At 53.1% G+C, this 17769-nt stretch overlaps 1 long non-coding RNA gene across 2 annotated transcripts; it reads right to left on the bottom strand.

Moving 5' to 3' along the window:
• Positions 1-10192: 10192 nt before the first annotated feature.
• Positions 10193-16555, bottom strand: LOC146764429 (uncharacterized). 2 transcript variants are annotated; one of them, XR_014950851.1, is made up of 5 exons: positions 15003-16555; positions 12710-14045; positions 12441-12541; positions 12210-12259; positions 10201-11044 (listed from the first exon to the last, which is right to left on the bottom strand). It is a non-coding gene; the product is annotated as an uncharacterized LOC146764429 (long non-coding RNA). The 2 variants fall into 2 exon arrangements; XR_014950850.1 differs by having other exon boundaries at positions 10193-11044; positions 12710-16555.
• Between the last annotated feature and the right edge of the window lie 1214 nt (positions 16556-17769).

Below are 17769 nucleotides of genomic sequence, written 5' to 3'. Positions count from 1 at the left end.
CTGGACTGCTGAGTTTTCTTTCCCAGGGAAAATGGAAAAAGGATGTGCCCAGGGGCCCCTGGCCCTGACTGCAAAGAATCCTTATATCGAAGGATGGAGCCCACACGAAAGTTGTGCCCACCTCAAACTTGTGCTGCCCTGATAGACCCAAGGGAGCCCTACAAACTGACATCAGGAACCTGGACTGCTGAGTTTTCTTTCCCAGGGAAAATGGAAAAAGGATGTGCCCAGGGGCCCCTGGCCCTGGGCAGGGACCTCACTGCAAAAAATCCTTATATCGAAGGATGGACCCCACACCGAAGTTGTCCCCACCTCAAACTTGTGCTGCCCTGATAGACCCAAGGGAGCCCTACAAACTGACATCAGGAACCTGGACTGCTGAGTTTTCTTTCCCAGGGAAAATGGAAAAAGGATGTGCCCAGGGGCCCCTGGCCCTGACTGCAAAAAATCCTTATATCGAAGGATGGACCCCACACCGAAGTTGTCCCCACCTCAAACTTGTGCTGCCCTGATAGACCCAAGGGAGCCCTACAAACTGACATCAGGAACCTGGACTGCTGAGTTTTCTTTCCCAGGGAAAATGGAAAAAGGATGTGCCCAGGGGCCCCTGGCCTGGACTGCAAAAAATCATTATATCGAAGGATGGAGCCCACACCGAAGTTGTCCCCACCTCAAACTTGTGCTGCCCTGATAGACCCAAGGGAGCCCTACAAACTGACATCAGGAACCTGGACTGCTGAGTTTTCTTTCCCAGGGAAAATGGAAAAAGGATGTGCCCAGGGGCCCCTGGCCCTGACTGCAAAAAATCCTTATATCGAAGGATGGACCCGAGACCGAAGTTGTCCCCACCTCAAACTTGTGCTGCCCTGATAGACCCAAGGGAGCCCTACAAACTGACATCAGGAACCTGGACTGCTGAGTTTTCTTTCCCAGGGAAAATGGAAAAAGCATGTGCCCAGGGGCCCCTGGCCTGGACTGCAAAAAATCATTATATCGAAGGATGGAGCCCACACAAATGTTGTGCCCACCTCAAACTTGTGCTGCCCTGATAGACCCAAGGGAGCCCTACAAACTGACATCAGGAACCTGGACTGCTGAGTTTTCTTTCCCAGGGAAAATGGAAAAAGGATGTGCCCGGGGGCCCCTGGCCCTGACTGCAAAAAATCCTTATATCGAAGGATGGACCCCACACCGAAGTTGTCCCCACCTCAAACTTGTGCTGCCCTGATAGACCCAAGGGAGCCCTACAAACTGACATCAGGAACCTGGACTGCTGAGTTTTCTTTCCCAGGGAAAATGGCCAAAGGATGTGCCCAGGGGCCCCTGGCACTGGGCAGGGACCTCACTGCAAAGAATCCTTATATCGAAGGATGGACCCCACACCGAAGTTGTCCCCACCTCAAACTTGTGCTGCCCTGATAGACCCAAGGGAGCCCTACAAACTGACATCAGGAACCTGGACTGCTGAGTTTTCTTTCCCAGGGAAAATTGAAAAAGGATGTGCCCAGGGGCCCCTGGCCCTGACTGCAAAGAATCCTTATATCGAAGGATGGACCCCACACCGAAGTTGTCCCCACCTCAAACTAGTGCTGCCCTGATAGACCCAAGGGAACCCTACAAACTGACATCAGGAAACTGGACTGCTGAGCTTTCTTTCCCAGGGAAAATGGAAAAAGGATGTGCCCAGGGTTCCCTGGCCCTGGGCTGGGGCCTCACTGCAAAAAAACCTTACATCGAAGGATGGACCCCAGACCGAAGTTGTCCCCACGTCAGACTTGTGCTGCCCTGATAGACCCAAGGGAGCCCTACAAACTGACATCAGGAACCTGGACTGCTGAGTTTTCTTTCCCAGGGAAAATGGAAAAAGGATGTGCCCAGGGGCCCCTAGCCCTGACTGCAAAAAATCCTTATATCGAAGGATGGACCCAACACCGAAGTTGTCCCCTCCGCAAACTTGTGCTGCCCTGATAGACCCAAGGGAGCCCTACAAACTGACATCAGGAACCTGGACTGCTGAGTTTTCTTTCCCAGGGAAAGTGACCGAAGGATGTGCCCAGGGGCCCCTGGCCCTGACTGCAAAAAATCCTTATATCGAAGGATGGACCCCACACCGAAGTTGTCCCCACCTCAAACTTGTGCTGCCCTGATAGACCCAAGGGAGCCCTACAAACTGACATCAGGAACCTGGACTGCTGAGTTTTCTTTCCCAGGGAAAATGGAAAAAGGATGTGCCCAGGGGCCCCTGGCCCTGGGCCCCGGGCCCTGACTGCAAAAAATCCATATATCGAAGGATGGACCCAACACCGAAGTTGTCCCCACCTCAAACTTGTGCTGCCCTGATAGACCCAAGGGAACCCTACAAATTGACATCAGGAACCTGGACTGCTGAGTTTTCTTTCCCAGGGAAAATGGAAAAAGGATGTGCCCAGGGGCCCCTGGCCCTGACTGCAAAAAATCCTTATATCGAAGGATGGACCCCACACCGAAGTTGTCCCCACCTCAAACTTGTGCTGCCCTGATAGACCCAAGGGAGCCCTACAAACTGACATCAGGAACCTGGACTGCTGAGTTTTCTTTCCCAGGGAAAATGGAAAAAGGATGTGCCCAGGGGCCTCTGGCCCTGACTGCAATAAATCCTTATATCGAAGGATGGACCCAACACCGAAATTGTCCCCACCTCAAACTTGTGCTGCCCTGATAGACCCAAGGGAGCCCTACAAACTGACATCAGGAACCTGGACTGCTGAGTTTTCTTTCCCAGGGAAAATGGAAAAAGGATGTGCCCAGGGGCCTCACTGCAAAGAATCCTTATATCGAAGGATGGACCCCAGACCGAAGTTGTCCCCACCTCAAACTTGTGCTGCCCTGATAGACCCAAGGGAGCCCTACAAACTGACATCAGGAACCTGGACTGCTGAGTTTTCTTTCCCAGGGAAAATGGAAAAAGGATGTGCCCAGGGGCCCCTGACTGCAAAAAATCCTTATATCGAAGGATGGACCCCACACCGAAGATGTCCCCACCTCAAACTTGTGCTGCCCTGATAGACCCAAGGGAGCCCTACAAACTGACATCAGGAACCTGGACTGCTGAGTTTTCTTTCCCAGGGAAAATGGAAAAAGGATGTGCCCAGGGGCCCCTGGCCCTGACTGCAAAAAATCCTTATATCGAAGGATGGACCCCACACCGAAGTTGTCCCCACCTCAAACTTGTGCTGCCCTGATAGACCCAAGGGAGCCCTACAGACTGACATCAGGAACCTGGACTGCTGACTTTTCTTTCCCAGGGAAAATGGAAAAAGGATGTGCCCAGGGGCCCCTGGCACTGGGCTGGGGCCTCACTGCAAAGAATCCTTATATCGAAGGATGGACCCCACACCGAAGTTGTCCCCACCTCAAACTTGTGCTGCCCTGATAGACCCAAGGGAGCCCTACAAACTGACATCAGGAACCTGGACTGCTGAGTTTTCTTTCCCAGGGAAAATGGAAAAAGGATGTGCCCAGGGGCCCCTGGCCCTGACTGCAAAAAATCCTTATATCGAAGGATGGACCCCACACCGAAGTTGTCCCCACCTCAAACTTGTGCTGCCCTGATAGACCCAAGGGAGCCCTACAAACTGACATCAGGAACCTGGACTGCTGAGTTTTCTTTCCCAGGGAAAATGGAAAAAGGATGTGCCCAGGGGCCCTGGCCCTGACTGCAATAAATCCTTATATCGAAGGATGGACCCAACAGCGAAATTGTCCCCACCTCAAACTTGTGCTGCCCTGATAGACCCAAGGGAGCCCTACAAACTGACATCAGGAACCTGGACTGCTGAGTTTTCTTTCCCAGGGAAAATGGAAAAAGGATGTGCCCAGGGGCCCCTGGACATGGGCTGGGGCCACACTGCAAAGAATCCTTATATCGAAGGATGGACCCCACACCGAAGTTGTCCCCACCTCAAACTTGTGCTGCCCTGATAGACCCAAGGGAACCCTACAAACTGACATCAGGAACCTGGACTGCTGAGTTTTCTTTCCCAGGGAAAATGGAAAAAGGATGTGCCCAGGGGCCCCTGGCCCTGACTGCAAAAAATCCTTATATCGAAGGATGGACCCCACACCGAAGTTGTCCCCACCTCAAACTTGTGCTGCCCTGATAGACCCAAGGGAACCCTACAAATTGACATCAGGAACCTGGACTGCTGAGTTTTCTTTCCCAGGGAAAATGGAAAAAGGATGTGCCCAGGGGCCCCTGGCCCTGGGCCCCGGGCCCTGACTGCAAAAAATCCTTATATCGAAGGATGGACCCCACACCGAAGTTGTCCCCACCTCAAACTTGTGCTGCCCTGATAGACCCAAGGGAACCCTACAAATTGACATCAGGAACCTGGACTGCTGAGTTTTCTTTCCCAGGGAAAATGGAAAAAGGATGTGCCCAGGGGCCCCTGGCCCTGACTGCAAAAAATCCTTATATCGAAGGATGGACCCCACACCGAAGTTGTCCCCACCTCAAACTTGTGCTGCCCTGATAGACCCAAGGGAGCCCTACAAACTGACATCAGCAACCTGGACTGCTGAGTTTTCTTTCCCAGGGAAAATGGAAAAACGATGTGCCCAGGGGCCCTTGGCCCTGACTGCAATAAATCCTTATATCGAAGGATGGACCCAACACCGAAATTGTCCCCACCTCAAACTTGTGCTGCCCTGATAGACCCAAGGGAGCCCTACAAACTGACATCAGGAACCTGGACTGCTGAGTTTTCTTTCCCAGGGAAAATGGAAAAAGGATGTGCCCAGGGGCCCCTGGCCCTGACTGCAAAAAATCCTTATATCGAAGGATGGACCCCACACCGAAGTTGTCCCCACCTCAAACTTGTGCTGCCCTGATAGACCCAAGGGAGCCCTACAAACTGACATCAGGAACCTGGACTGCTGAGTTTTCTTTCCCAGGGAAAATGAAAAAAGGATGTGCCCAGGGGCCCCTGGCCCGGGGCTGGGGCCTCACTTCAAAGAATCCTTATATCGAAGGATGGACCCCACACCGAAGTTGTCCCCACCTCAAACTTGTGCTGCCCTGATAGACCCAAGGGAGCCCTACAAACTGACATCAGGAACCTGGACTGCTGAGTTTTCTTTCCCAGGGAAAATGGAAAAAGGATGTGCCCAGGGGCCTCACTGCAAAGAATCCTTATATCGAAGGATGGACCCAACAGCGAAATTGTCCCCACCTCAAATCTGTGCTGCCCTGATAGACCCAAGGGAGCCCTACAAACTGACATCAGGAACCTGGACTGCTGAGTTTTCTTTCCCAGGGAAAATGGAAAAAGGATGTGCCCAGGGGCCCCTGACTGCAAAAAATCCTTATATCGAAGGATGGACCCCACACCGAAGAGGTCCCCACCTCAAACTTGTGCTGCCCTGATAGACCCAAGGGAGCCCTACAAACTGACATCAGGAACCTGGACTGCTGAGTTTTCTTTCCCAGGGAAAATGGAAAAAGGAAGTGCCCAGGGGCCCCTGGCTCTGACTGCAAAAAATCCTTATATCGAAGGATGGACCCCACACCGAAGTTGTCCCCACCTCAAACTTGTGCTGCCCTGATAGACCCAAGGGAGCCCTACAAAATGACATCAGGAACCTGGACTGCTGAGTTTTCTTTCCCAGGGAAAATGGAAAAAGGATGTGCCCAGGGGCCCCTGGCGCTGGGCTGGGGCCTCACTGCAAAGAATCCTTATATCGAAGGATGGACCCCACACCGAAGTTGTCCCCACCTCAAACTTGTGCTGCCCTGATAGACCCAAGGGAGCCCTACAAACTGACATCAGGAACCTGGACTGCTGAGTTTTCTTTCCCAGGGAAAATGGAAAAAGGATGTGCCCAGGGGCCCCTGGCCCTGACTGCAAAGAATCCTTATATCGAAGGATGGACCCCACACCGAAGTTGTCCCCACCTCAAACTTGTGCTGCCCTGAAAGACCCAAGGGAGCCCTACAAACTGACATCAGGAACCTGGACTGCTGAGTTTTCTTTCCCAGAGAAAATGAAAAAAGGATGTGCCCAGGGGCCCCTGACCCTGGGCTGGGGCCTCACTGCAAAGAATCCTTATATCGAAGGATGGACCCCACACCGAAGTTGTCCCCACCTCAAACTTGTGCTGCCCTGATAGACCCAAGGGAGCCCTACAAACTGACATCAGGAACGTGGACTGCTGAGTTTTCTTTCCCAGGGAAAATGGAAAAAGGATGTGCCCAGGGGCCTCACTGCAAAGAATCCTTATATCGAAGGATGGACCCCAGACCGAAGTTGTCCCCACCTCAAACTTGTGCTGCCCTGATAGACCCAAGGGAGCCCTACAAACTGACATCAGGAACCTGGACTGCTGAGTTTTCTTTCCCAGGGAAAATGGAAAAATGATGTGCCCAGGGGCCCCTGGCCCTGACTGCAAAAAATCCTTATATCGAAGGATGGACCCCACACCGAAGTTGTCCCCACCTCAAACTTGTGCTGCCCTGATAGACCCAAGGGAGCCCTACAAACTGACATCAGGAACCTGGACTGCTGAGTTTTCTTTCCCAGGGAAAATGGAAAAAGGATGTGCCCAGGGGCCCCTGGTCCTGGGCTGGGGCCTCACTGCAAAGAATCCTTATATCGAAGGATGGACCCCACACCGAAGTTGTCCCCACCTCAAACTTGTACTGCCCTGATAGACCCAAGGGAGCCCTACAAACTGACATCAGGAACCTGGACTGCTGAGTTTTCTTTCCCAGGGAAAATGGAAAAAGGATGTGCCCAGGGGCCTCACTGCAAAGAATCCTTATATCGAAGGATGGACCCCAGACCGAAGTTGTCCCCACCTCAAACTTGTGCTGCCCTGATAGACCCAAGGGAGCCCTACAAACTGACATCAGGAACCTGGACTGCTGAGTTTTCTTTCCCAGGGAAAATGGAAAAAGGTTGTGCCCAGGGGCCCCTGACTGCAAAAAATCCTTATATCGAAGGATGGAGCCCACACCGAAGATGTCCCCACCTCAAACTTGTGCTGCCCTGATAGACCCAAGGGAGCCCTACAAACTGACATCAGGAACCTGGACTGCTGAGTTTTCTTTCCCAGGGAAAATGGGAAAAGGATGTGCCCAGGGGCCCCTGGCGCTGAGCTGGGGCCTCACTGCAAAGAATCCTTATATCGAAGGATGGACCCCACACCGAAGTTGTCCCCACCTCAAACTTGTGCTGCCCTGATAGACCCAAGGGAGCCCTAAAAACTGACATCAGGAACCTGGACTGCTGAGTTTTCTTTCCCAGGGAAAATGTAAAAAGGATGTGCCCAGGGGCCCCTGGCCCTGACTGCAAAAAATCCTTATATCGAAGGATGGACCCCACACCGAAGTTGTCCCCACCTCAAACTTGTGCTGCCCTGAAAGACCCAAGGGAGCCCTACAAACTGACATCAGGAACCTGGACTGCTGAGTTTTCTTTCCCAGGGAAAATGAAAAAAGGATGTGCCCAGGGGCCCCTGACCCTGGGCTGGGGCCTCACTGCAAAGAATCCTTATATCGAAGGATGGACCCCACACCGAAGTTGTCCCCACCTCAAACTTGTGCTGCCCTGATAGACCCAAGGGAGCCCTACAAACTGACATCAGGAACCTGGACTGCTGAGTTTTCTTTCCCAGGGAAAATGGAAAAAGGATGTGCCCAGGGGCCTCACTGCAAAGAATCCTTATATCGAAGGATGGACCCCAGACCGAAGTTGTCCCCACCTCAAACTTGTGCTGCCCTGATAGACCCAAGGGAGCCCTACAAACTGACATCAAGAACCTGGACTGCTGAGTTTTCTTTCCCAGGGAAAATGGAAAAAGGATGTGCCCAGGGGCCCCTGACTCCAAAAAATCCTTATATCGAAGGATGGACCCCACACCGAAGATGTCCCCACCTCAAACTTGTGCTGCCCTGATAGACCCAAGGGAGCCCTACAAACTGACATCAGGAACCTGGACTGCTGAGTTTTCTTTCCCAGGGAAAATGGAAAAAGGTTGTGCCCAGGGGCCCCTGGCCCTGACTGCAAAAAATCCTTATATCGAAGGATGGACCCCACACCGAAGTTGTCCCCACCTCAAACTTGTGCTGCCCTGATAGACCCAAGGGAACCCTACAAACTGACATCAGGAACCTGGACTGCTGAGTTTTCTTTCCCAGGGAAAATGGAAAAAGGATGTGCCCAGGGGCCCCTGGCCCTGACTGCAATAAATCCTTATATCGAAGGATGGACCCAACACCGAAATTGTCCCCACCTCAAACTTGTGCTGCCCTGATAGACCCAAGGGAGCCCTACAAACTGACATCAGGAACCTGGACTGCTGAGTTTTCTTTCCCAGGGAAAATGGGAAAAGGATGTGCCCAGGGGCCCCTGGCCCTGACTGCAAAAAATCCTTATATCGAAGGATGGACCCCACACCGAAGTTGTCCCCACCTCAAACTTGTGCTGCCCTGATAGACCCAAGGGAGCCCTACAAACTGACATCAGGAACCTGGACTGCTGAGTTTTCTTTCCCAGGGAAAATGGAAAAAGGATGTGCCCAGGCGCCTCACTGCAAAGAATCCTTATATCGAAGGATGGACCCCACACCGAAGTTGTCCCCACCTCAAACTTGTGCTGCCCTGATAGACCCAAGGGAGCCCTACAAACTGACATCAGGAACCTGGACTGCTGAGTTTTCTTTCCCAGGGAAAATGGAAAAAGGATGTGCCCAGGGGCCCCTGACTGCAAAAAATCCTTATATCGAAGGATGGACCCCACACCGAAGATGTCCCCACCTCAAACTTGTGCTGCCCTGATAGACCCAAGGGAGCCCTACAAACTGACATCAGGAACCTGGACTGCTGAGTTTTCTTTCCCAGGGAAAATGGAAAAAGGATGTGCCCAGGGGCCCCTGGCCCTGACTGCAAAAAATCCTTATATCGAAGGATGGACCCCACACCGAAGTTGTCCCCACCTCAAACTTGTGCTGCCCTGATAGACCCAAGGGAGCCCTACAAACTGACATCAGGAACCTGGACTGCTGAGTTTTCTTTCCCAGGGAAAATGGAAAAAGGATGTGCCCAGGGGCCCCTGGCGCTGGGCTGGGGCCTCACTGCAAAGAATCCTTATATCGAAGGATGGACCCCACACCGAAGTTGTCCCCACCTCAAACTTGTGCTGCCCTGATAGACCCAAGGGAGCCCTACAAACTGACATCAGGAACCTGGACTGCTGAGTTTTCTTTCCCAGGGAAAATGGAAAAAGGATGTGCCCAGGGGCCCTTGGCCCTGACTGCAAAAAATCCTTATATCGAAGGATGGACCCCACACCGAAGTTGTCCCCACCTCAAACTTGTGCTGCCCTGATAGACCCAAGGGAGCCCTACAAACTGACATCAGGAACCTGGACTGCTGAGTTTTCTTTCCCAGGGAAAATGGAAAAAGGATGTGCCCAGGGGCCCCTGGCGCTGGGCTGGGACCGGACTGCAAAGAATCCTTATATCGAAGGATGGAGCCCAGACCAAAGTTGTCCCCACCTCAAACTTCTGCTGCCCTGATAGACCCAAGGGAGCCCTACAAACTGACATCAGGAACCTGGACTGCTGAGTTTTCTTTCCCAGGGAAAATGGGAAAAGGATGTGCCCAGGGGCCCCTGGCCCTGACTGCAAAAAATCCTTACATCGAAGGATGGACCCCACACCGAAGTTGTCCCCACCTCAAACTTGTGCTGCCCTGATAGACCCAAGGGAGCCCTACAAACTGACATCAGGAACCTGGACTGCTGAGTTTTCTTTCCCAGGGAAAATGGAAAAAGGATGTGCCCAGGGGCCCCTGGCCCTGACTGCAATAAATCCTTATATCGAAGGACGGAGCGCAGACCGAAGGTGTCCCCACCTCAAACTTGTGCTGCCCTGATAGACCCAAGGGAGCCCTACAAACTGACATCAGGAACCTGGACTGCTGAGTTTTCTTTCCCAGGGAAAATGGCCAAAGGGTGTGCCCAGGGGCCCCTGGCCTTGGGCTGGGCCCTGACTGCAAAGAATCCTTATATCGAAGGATGGAGCCCAGACCGAAATTCTCCCCATCTTAAACTTGTGCTGCCCTGATAGACCAAAGGGAGCCCTACAAACTGACATTAGGAACCTGGACTGCTGAGTTTTCTTTTCCAGAGAAAATGGCCAAAGGATGTGCCCAGTGGCCCCTGGTCCTGACTGCAAAAAATCCTTATATCGAAGGAGGGAGCCCAGACCGAAGTTGTCCCCAACTCAAACTTGTGCTGCCCTGATACACCCAAGGGAGCCCTACAAACTGACATCAGGAATCTGGGCTTCTGAATTTGCTTTCACTATGTAGATATCCCTCATTCATTGGCAGGGCCCTGCGATCCCCTTGGTTTTCAGGTCCCACGTTTCCTTTTGCTTCCTCAATGTCAAATCCTCACTGGATTTCCCTCATCTTGCATCTCCCACCCCCAAGTACTCAGGGATTTTTTTTCATGCCGAATACCTGTTTTAATCTGACAGTACAAAGCTTCGGCTTGATTTTTTCTGTGCTTGATTTCTCCTTGGGAAATCTGCCACCATATAACCCTAACCACAACCACTTTGCTTTGCTCAGAATTCACAACCTTCAGACCAGCATCATGGCACCTTACCCACTGGCCCTCCACTGGCACCTTCCCAAAGCATTCCAGTAATGCTCCACATTTTCAGTGGGCATCCTGTCTCGCCCTCATCCTGACCCTAAAAATACACCAAGGAATTCTAAAATAGCCATTAGGAAGGTATAACAATTCTCTAAAAGATGCCAGAGAAAGCCTTCAAAAATCCCCTAATAGCCCTGCAAAAAAAAACACTCAAGGAAGCCTGCTCTGCCTCCAAACCCCTTCCTGTTGCCCTCTAGCCCACAGATGTCATCCCTACCTTTTCGCAGCGGGTCCTGTTGTCCTCTGAGGGTTCTGGCGTTGTCCTGGTGCGAGGGTCGCTGCCCTGTCCCACTGGGAGGCTTCCGGTGTGGTCTCGCTGTCAGGCTTGCTGTGCTGTGCTGCTGTTGTTAGGGGTGAAAAGGGAAAAGGCTGCTTAGGGTGAGGTTAGGGCTGGGTGAGGGGTGCTGCACCTGTACCCTAACTTGCCTCCTAAGCTGTACGCTGTAGCCCTGATCCCCACTGGACTGTCCAGCCCTCAGACCCTCTCCCTTCACCCCTGACCCCTCCCTCAGCCCCCCAGCCCTCAGGCTCTGGCTGTCACCCTCGAACCCCCCTTTGCCCCTCAAGCCCCCTCTCCTCTGCTCCTCAGCCCCCAGCTTCTCTGTGTCACCCTCCAGCTGCCCCTGCCCCCCTCAGCATCTCTCTGTGTCACCCACTGTCCCCTCCCCTGTTCCTCCCTCAGCTCCCAGCCTCTGTCACCCTCAAGCTGTCCCTCAGCCTCTATGCCATGAAAAGACCCTAAAAAACCCACAAAAATGCCCTAAAAAAACCCTCATCTTCAAAATGTCTTTAAACCCCGACAAAAACATGAAAATAGCCTCAGAATGCCCTTAAAATACAATAAAAATACTCTACTTTAAAAAGCCCCTAAAACACCCCTAAAAACCCCCAAAGAACGTTTAAAAAATATCTCTAAATATTCCTAGAAGAGCTCTAAAAATAGCCCCAAAATCCTTAAAACACATTGATGAGACCCTAAAGAAACACCGCAGCGAGGGAGGCTGGAAGATGCGAAGCCGCGCTCCCGGCCCCGGGCGCAGCGCGGCTCCGGCAGGAAAGCGGCTCCTCCGGCAGGAAGAGGTGGCGCCAGGCCAGGAGACCCCCGCCCGCTGCCCCCGGCCCGGTGGGGCCGGCACCGGGCCCGGGGGGCCCCGGCGGCGCCCGAGCCCCGCGCCCGGAGCGGACGGAGCGGCGGCACCGGCGCGGCGCCCGCGCCGCCTCCCCCGCCCGCCGGCCCGGCCAAAGCTCCGCTCGGCTCCGCACGGCTCGCACCGGCGCGGCTCCGGCGGGCCCGCGGCAGCCCAGCCGCGCCCAGCTCCCCTTCCGCCCCGGCCAGCCCCGGCACTGCCGGCAGGGCTCCGCGCCGGACCCTTCGCTGCCGGGCCGGGGGCAGAAGAAGCGCCCCGAATGCAGCGGCACAGCCCGATCCCCGCCCTGCCAGCGCTGCCACGGCTGCAGCTCCCTTCCTCTGAAGCCCCGACACTGATGCCACGCTCCGGCGCTCACCTCACCCTAACAAGGGAAAAGAAATGTAGGCTTCCCTTCAATCGTGTCCCCTAGAAGAGAAGAAAAGAAGCAGCTTTCCTCAAATGATGGCAAAAGGGAGAATTTTACCTCAATCCAAACCCCTTAAAAGGTGGGACCACAGGACTGCCCCCTCCAATTCAACCCCAGGATGACGAAATTTCAAAGGGAAAGGAGAAAAGTCCCCGCTATAAAGGCACAGCACCGGCTCACCTGCTTGGCTGCTGCTTCTCGGCACAAAGGTTTGTCCCTGGGCTCCTCCTTTGAGCAATGCTCCACGTATCCAAGTGTGTATCCAGGTGATCCCCCGGACCCTGTCCAAAGCGCCCACCGTCCTTCCAGGAGACAGCCCCGCGAGCCCCCCACAAACTCCACTTCTCCAGCAGCTCTGTGCAAAACCCGGCTGAGGCAAAGCCTCACCCTTAAATAACCTCCCCCCGGCAGGACACGCCCCTCCTCCTCATCAACTTAACAGCTCGCACCTGCTGCTGTTGCCACTCTCCAACAGCGTCTCTTGGTCTCTCCCTCTCCAGCACACAGCCCACTTCTCACAGACACAGATCCAACAGAAATCTGCTACAGGTGTTGGCTTTTCTTAATCCACCTGGTTACATGATTAAAACACATACATGCATTGATGGTCATTGAGAGAAAGCTTTCCCCTGGAGAAAACAGTCCTTTTGCCGGCACACTTTGATACACCTTCGGAAAAAGCAGAATCTGCACCAACTCCTAAGACCCCTGCCGAGGAACCCAGCCCTGCCTGGGACACCCAAAGCAGCAGACCTTGAAAAAGGAGGGGAAAAGTCAAGCTTGGAGTGGAAAAAGAGGATAGAACTACAGCAGCCTTTAAAAATGCCTGCACAGAGCAATAGTGGGAACCAGACACATTTATTCTTTCCTTGCTTTCTGTGATGACATAAATAGGAAGTAAGAACACGTTAAACAAAAGGCAGAGCTAGGATTTTACAGGTCTTCATTTTGGCAGCCTGCATGACAAACACCTCTTCCAGGACTGCGATGCCTTTTGGGGAATGGCAGAGAACGGAGGCAAAAGGTGCCGGGAGCCCTTTCTGTTCCCTTCAGCCCCTGCAGCCCCTCCGGTGCTTTCAGGGCACTCTCTTGGTTTGTTCCTAGAGAAAAAGGCTAGGGCATGATTTTCAAAACTACTGCCCGTCCCCAGTCAGAGTTTCCTACATTCCTGGGTACAAATGAGTGGATGGAGGGAGTGGATGGATGCTGTCCAGCAGTGTCCCCAGGGGCATCTGGAGTGTTCACACTGCTGAGCTGAGAAAAACTCACAAAACCCAGCCCAGGGGCCTGTGATCCTCCACCCACCCGGGGGAACTCCGGGTGCTGTAAACAGAGGCCACAGCACACACCAGGCTCTGCTGTGCCCGGTGAGGAGTCTCTGTATGAGCCCTGAGCCCTGGCATCGCCTCCCAAACACCACAGAGACCTCTTGTGCCATCAGAGAAAAGCCCTGGAGCAAACGTGTGTCCCCAGCACGATCAACAAGAGATGCAGAATTACCTCCTCAATAAAAACACTGTTTCTGATGGAAATGTTACCTCTGTCAACTGTGAGGATTTTATAGGAATACTGGCTCAAGAATTCAGTGACTTCAGGGATTCCATACCACAGGTTCCTGGGACTGCTTGGGCATCCAGAGCCTATAGTATTGGTTAAACTGGTAGAGCTGAGGATACTTATCAGCTTTGTCACAGAGCTGGAACGTCACGCAGGGAGCAAGGGGTTCTCTCGGAGAGTGCAGGAGGCCAGTGAAAACAGCACCAAGGTCCTCCACGACGTCTGCTCCTAGAAAAGCCAAATAAATTAAACTATTGACATGAGCACGGACACTGGGGCAACCTTCCTTACTTTGGGCCTTGCCAGCAGCCCACAGAGCCTCACGCAGAAAAGAACTGATCGAGATCAAAAAGTGTTCCTAGTGACCTAGACAGGTGCTCCTGGCCGCTGAGGTACCTGAAAAACCCTCCAGACATCATCAGCTCTTGCTTAAGCAAATAATCCACCTTCACCGTGTTGTGCCAAAAACACGCCCGGCCCTTAACAGGGAGAGACCCTGCCAGGCACCGCCTCAGAGAAGAACCGAGCTGTACTGGGGGGACACACCCAGCCAACGTGTACGAGTTAAACAGAATTTTCTCTCAGAACTGGGACTTTCAGCACCCCCCAGGTGCTACTCGACTGCCACATACACACAGAGGGCTTCGTGAGGTGCTCTGGGGTTGGCCAGTCCTGCTCCAAGCCCTGCTGATGCCCCGGTGGTTTTAAGGATGTCCTCAAGGAGGTGGTAGAACCTCACAGTGTTTGCCCCTGGAGCTTAATTTCTGAAGTTTTCCTTGGGAAACGCACCCACTTCCTACTTAACAAGGCAGTCCCCTCTCCCTGCTCTCAGGAAGAGCTGCCCACAGGCACGGGAACCACCTTCCTCTCCTGATCGCCACGCTCTGCCCTTAAAACGCTGTTACTGAGGCCAGCTACTTCCACACCAAGACTGTCCATGCAGGGACAGTGTCCCTTCTCTTCAGGGTCAGGGAAAAAGGGCAGAAGCACCTACAGAGCTTCAATGCCCCTCCTGAGCACAAAGCACCGTGAATCTGCACCTCCTGCTGCTTGCAGGGAAGATAATAAAATGCCTCAAGGTAAAAAATGATAAATGGTAAAAAATTATTACAAGAGGGTAGAAGTGATGCTGCTTTCACTCCACTGCTAGAAATGACACATAAAACATAAAAAAAAACCCTGTACCTGTTCCATTTTCAGACTGAAACAACAGCATATTCCTGGCTGCTCATGCAGCAGGGACAACAGCACTGAAGGGAAATGTTTGGATAATCATGTCTTCATTTAAAGAGAACCCAATTCCTTCATCTAAGCCATCACTGCCCTCCATCAGAACAGCCAGCACATCCACGACATCTAATAAGCGAAGGAAAAAATGTAAGCAGAGGATCCAGACTTACTGGGAAAACAACAGAGGTAGAATGCAACATTCCAGGAACACAAGGTAGCTTTTTAGTCACAAAAAAAAAGAAAGAAAAAAAAAAAAACCACCCAAAAAAACCTAAAAAAAAAACCCACCAAAAAACAAAAAACCCCAAAAAACCCCAAAGGCACATTTGCCAGGCAATACAATGTTAGGGGCAGCACAAAAATCACAGCTGTACTTCACTCTGCCTTTCAAAGCTGCTGTCCAGCACAGGTTGCCCACAGAAGCTGTGGCTGCCCCCGGATCCCTGGAAGTGTCCAAGGCCAGGCTGGACAGGGCTTGGAGCACCCTGGCATGGTGGAAGGTGTCCCTGCCCATGGCAGGGGTGGAACGGGACGAGCTTTAAATAAAGGTGCCTTCCCATCCAAACCCTTCTGGGATTCCACGATTCTGTGAGCAGCCCCAGGCAGAAGGGCTAAATTTCCATTGTGGTTCGGAAATGCTGCTGCAAGAGCACAAACAGATTTCAAATACTGTTCAAGTGGCACAACCACATCAAAAATTACGTCTGGGGGTAAAGTGGCAACTCTGCAATTCCAGCCTCTGATACCAAGGACACATGGAGGGCTGAATCCAGGGGGCGTTCGGGGTCCGAGTCGGGGTCGTCTTCATGAGCCACCAGCCTGGGGACCCAAAAATCGGGGGGAACCCCGAATTGGGGGGGGACCCAAAATTGGGGGGGTCCTGGGGGGCTCTGGAAGGTCTTTGCAGCATCCCAGGAGGAATTTTGGGAGTCCCAAGGGGGGGTTTGGGGAGTCATGAAGGGAATTTAGGGGGTCTCAGAGAGTTTTTGGGGGGTCCCAGGAGGAATTTTGGGGACCCTGATGGGAATTTTGGGGATCCCAGGGGGTGTTTTGAGGTCCTGGAGAGCTTTTTGGGGGGGTCTCAGGGAGTTTTTGGGGTCCCAGGAGGAATTTCAGGGGTCCTAAAGAGAAATTTGGAGGTCCCAGAAGGTGTTTTGGGGTGACAAATAGAATTTTGGGGGTTCAAGGGGTGTTTTGGGGTCCCGAAGGGAATTTTGGGGGTCCCAGTGGGGTTTTGGGGGTCCTGAAGGGAATTTTGGGCGTCCCAGGGGGGGTTTTGGAGTCCTGGGGAGAATTTTGGGTATCTCAAGAGGTTTTTGGGAGGAATTTTGGGGTCCCAAAGAGAATTTTGTGGGTCCTGGGGAGGGTTTGGGTCCTGAAGTAGAATTTTGGGGGTCCCAGGGGGTTTTGGGGGGTCCCAGGAGGAATTTCAGGGACCCTGATAGGAATTTTGGGGGTCCCAGCGGGGGTTTTGGAGTCCCAAAGGGAATTTTGGCCAACCCAGGGGGAGTTTTGGAGTCCTGGGGAAAATTTTGAGGGTCTCAGGGGGTTTTTGGGTGGAATTTTGGGGGTCCCGAGTGGAATTTTGTGGGTCCTGGGGAGGGTTTGGGGTTCTGAAGGGAATTTTGGGGGTTTCTGGGAGTTTTTTGGGGGTTCCAGTAGGAATTTTGAGGTCCTGAAGGGAAATTTGGGGGTCCCAGGGGGGGTTTTGGGGTCCCAAAGGGAATTTTGGAAGTCCCAGGGGGGATTTTGGGGTCCTGGAGAGGTTTTTGGGTGTCCCAGGGGGCCTTGTGATGTCCTGGAGAGAATTTTGGGGGTCTCAGGGGGTCTTGGGGAGGAATTTTGGGGGTCCCAAGTAGAATTTTGTGGGTCCTGGGGGGGGTTTGGGGTCCTCAAGTGGATTTTGGGGGTCTCAGGGGGTTTTGGGGGGTCCCAGGAGGAATTTAGGGGTCCTGAAGGGAATTTTGGGGTCTCAAGGAGTTTTGGGGGGTTTCAGGAGGAATTTCGAGGACCCTGATGGGAATTTTGGAGGTCCCAGGGGGGTTTTTGGGGTCCCAAATGGAAGTTTGGGCGTTCCGGGAGGGGTTTTGGGGTCCCAAAGGGAATTTTGATGGTCTCAGGGGGGTTTTGGGAGGAATTTTGTGGGTCCCGACCAGAATTTTGAGGGTCCTGGGGGTGGGTTTGGGGTCCTGAAGGGAATTTTGAGGTCTCACGAAGTTTTTGGGGGGTCCCAGAAAGAATTTCGGGGACCCTGATGGGAATTTTGGGGCTCCCGGGGGGGGGTTTGGGGTCCCGAAGAGAATTTTGGGGGTCTCAGTGGGGTTTTGGGTCTCCCAGGAGGAATTTCAGGGACCCTGATGGGAATTTGGGGTGTCCCAGGGGGGCTTGTGGTGTCCTGGGGAGAATTTTAGGGGTCTTGGGGGTTTTTTGGGAGGAATTTTGGGGGTCCCGAGTGGAATTTTGTGTGTCCTGGGGAGGGTTTGGGGTTCTGACGGGAATTTTGGGGACTTCTGGGAGTTTGTGGGGGGTCCCAGGAGGAATTTGGGGTTTGTGAGAACCCCAGCCTTTCTCTGGGGTCTCATGTGGTGAAATTCCTCCTCCAACCCGTGCTTCCAAAGAAAAACTCCGCAGGCTTTAGCTGTTCAGTCTCAAGGCAGTTTATCGCTAGTTATCTAACAGATTATGTTCTTGCACTGCGGCTGTTTGATCAGCGGCCTGGGTA

The sequence above is a fragment of the Lonchura striata genome, chromosome 34 (assembly GCF_050655825.1).
Source record: "Lonchura striata isolate lonStrDom1 chromosome 34, ASM5065582v1, whole genome shotgun sequence".
Lineage (NCBI taxonomy): Eukaryota > Metazoa > Chordata > Aves > Passeriformes > Estrildidae > Lonchura > Lonchura striata.
This window is presented reverse-complemented; position numbering and strand designations above follow the sequence as displayed.